This window comes from Vicugna pacos, chromosome X (genome assembly GCF_048564905.1).
Source record: "Vicugna pacos chromosome X, VicPac4, whole genome shotgun sequence".
NCBI classification, from domain to species: domain Eukaryota; kingdom Metazoa; phylum Chordata; class Mammalia; order Artiodactyla; family Camelidae; genus Vicugna; species Vicugna pacos.
In genome coordinates, this window is record NC_133023.1 from 28406383 (window position 1) to 28409357 (window position 2975).

Consider the following 2975-nt stretch of genomic DNA (forward strand, 5'->3'; position numbering starts at 1 on the left):
CATACCTGCTTCTAGGACCCCCAGGCTGCTGCCCAGAAGCAACACGTGCTAACATTTCTTAATGAGCTAAACGTTTTCAGCTCAAGTTGAAGACACCCTTTATTTTACTTCCTGTCCAACCCCACTCTTCACTTCTTAAGAGTTCACCAGTATTATAAATTCCATACTGTGTTTAAGTATAATATTACCACACACAGGTGTCACGTAGACTAGGACCGCAGATGACCCCTCCCCCACCCACTCACTCCTTGTTCATTAGGGGAATACTGCTTTTGTATTTTCCATGGTCCCAGGCAGTACCTTCTCCGTCCATCTGTGGAGACCCTGAGCTGCATGTGGATGGGGCATGGGTGCTGGAGAGACTCCTGGATACCTGTTTTAAACTTACAAAGTGAGAGGTGTGCACACGTGAATCAACCAGAGACCTTTATTTATTTAAGAATCAATAACTTTATTGGAAGAAATGGTAACAATGAAAGAAGAAAAACTTAAGTGAACTTTTTTTTGCAAGGGCAATATTGCCGTATGCATGCCAGGCAGGGGGACCTCGGGAAGTCACCCCGTGACCACGGGGAACTCCAGTCCAGGCTCAGTTCTTGTCACTGTCGCCCAGGGTGAGCTTGTCGAAGAGGTACTCTGCCATGCCGACTTCCGGGGCCCCCATCTTGCGCAGGGTGGTGATGTGGTCCCCCAGCTCCTTGATGAACTCGACCTGCTGGTTCAGGCAGTGGCTCTGCAGGAAGTGGCACTGGTGGGCGTCGCTCTTGTCGCTGGCCAGCTGGTGCAGGTCGAGCAGGCTCTGGTTGACGCCCTTCTCCAGGCGCAAGGCACACTGCACGGCCCGGAGGCCGCTCTCCCAGGCGTCGCGGTCTGGCTTCCTGATGTCGTGGAAGCAGAGGCGGCCCCTGTGCTGGTTCTGCAGGCGCATCAGGCTCTCGGCCCGCTCCCACAGCTCCCGCGAGCGCCGCAGGAAGAAGCGGGCCAAGTGCTTCAAGGCCACGTCGTCGCGGTCGAAGTAGAAGGCCATGGCCAGGCACACGTAGGAGGCGTGGAGCTCCAGGGTGACGTGGCTGTTGATGGCGGCCTGGCAGTCGGGGTGGTAGTTCTGGCGCCCCTGCGAGGGCCCCGCGGGCATCACGGCTGGCGGCGTGGGCGTGGCAGGCTTGAAGCCCAAGGCGAAGGCGGTGCCGAAGCGGGGGCTGCCGGGCCGGCAGCGGCGGCAGCCAAGATGGCGGTAGCAACGACGGCCTCAAGGCGTTCCCAGGGTAGGCGATGAGGGTGGCCGGAGGTGGGCGGCGCGCTCTGCATCTGGACCGGAGGCGGTGACCTACGGGGGCAGTGACGGTGAGGACGGGGGCCTCGAGGCGCACCCATTGGGCTCTGAGATGGGACCAGAGGGCGGGTCCGTTACCTCAGGGGTTGGAACTGGGTGAAGATCCTTTGGCCGGGGAGGAGGGGTGCGGGGCTGGGGGGGTGCGGCGCGGCGCGGTTGGGGGGGGCGACGGGGGGCGGGCAGGGTCAGAGGAGTAGGGTGGGGAAGGGCGCAAGTACCGTGTTCCAGGCTCCAGCCAAGCCTGGGTGAGACAGGGAGACTGCGCTGAGCGTCTGACCTATATAATATTTTAAAATGTTATTCATGAATATAAGTGCAACTGTTTTGAGTTAATCCCTTGCTGGATTTATTTCTCTGAGCAACTTATTTAAATAGTGTCCTAATGTGATTGTTTCGTCAAACGTGGTATCCTCGGTCATGTTTGCTATCCCAGAGCCCTATTTGGAGGGCAGCTAGCTTGAGTGACTTCAGCCGATGGCACTGCTGATAGCCTCTTCACTCAGTTCCTGGACCTCAGTAACTCCAGTGATCTCCACCTTTCTCTTTCTGTTCCTGGTCAGGTTCCTACTTCTCTGATAGCCGAGCACCACCTCCAGAGTCTCAGCGAATCTTTCCACCTCTCCAGGTTTACCCTTTTTGAAGTCGTTCTTCACTCCCTCTGTTCTCTCTCATCTCTTAATGTCTCAGCACAGTCCGAGAAACACAGTGCCCCCCCTGGCTTACCAGTGCCCTTCCTCCCGGGTGAGCGCACACTTCTCTTTTCTCCGTCAGAAAACGAAAGGCTTAGGTGCAGTCTGAGAGAAAGCACTTCCCCGTCTGCGTGTATCATCCCTCCAACCTCTTTTGTACTCTGACTGCCACTCAGCAAACCCTGAATTTAAGCCCTGAATTATGTTCTGTGGAATGAGCCACAGGGGTAGGAAATACCACTGAACTCAAATTGTCTTTGTATTACCCCTCCAGTCTTGCTCCAGAAGTATTTAAAATACTAATACTACTGAATGATTTTATGCATGCTAACAGATTGTAATCATGTTTCTCACATCTTGTATTTTTCATCATTACCTCCTAGGAAAGTAAGCAATAGTAAAATATATATTATAATGAAGAGAAATCTAAACCTTAAAAACCCACTTTTCTCAGGGAAAACCAGCAAACAAGCATGGGCTGGGACCTTGCATTTCCATGAAGGAAATATGCACATGTGTAAACAAAAGCATTTCATCTGGGTTTTCTTTAATGAAGAATGTAAAACTAAGTATAAACACAGGATGAGAAAACTTCAGAGCAGATCATATGTTTAAAAATACGATTATAGGCCCATAAAGTGAAATGCTTGTGGTCAGTATTTGTACTAGCCAGGGTTCTCCAGAGAAACAGAATCAAGAGGATTAATTACTGAAAAGAATTGGCTCATACAGTTATGGAGGCAAACTAGACCCAAGATCTGCAGTCAGAAGTCTAGAGACGCAGGAGTGCCTGGATAGGAGGAGAACCGAGAGGAGCTGATGCTTTAGTTTAAGTCTGGAGGCAAGGAAAAAACTAGTGTCCTGGATTAAAGGCAGGAGGAATTCTCTTATTCAAAAGAGGGTTAGTCTTTTTGTTGTGTTGAGACTTTCATCTGATTAGATGAGGCTCATCC

At 51.8% G+C, this 2975-nt stretch overlaps 1 pseudogene; it reads right to left on the minus strand.

Annotated features, from left to right (window-relative positions):
* Window positions 1–432: 432 nt before the first annotated feature.
* LOC116278248 (ferritin heavy chain pseudogene) lies at window positions 433–1469 on the minus strand (annotated as a pseudogene).
* Window positions 1470–2975: the final 1506 nt, after the last annotated feature.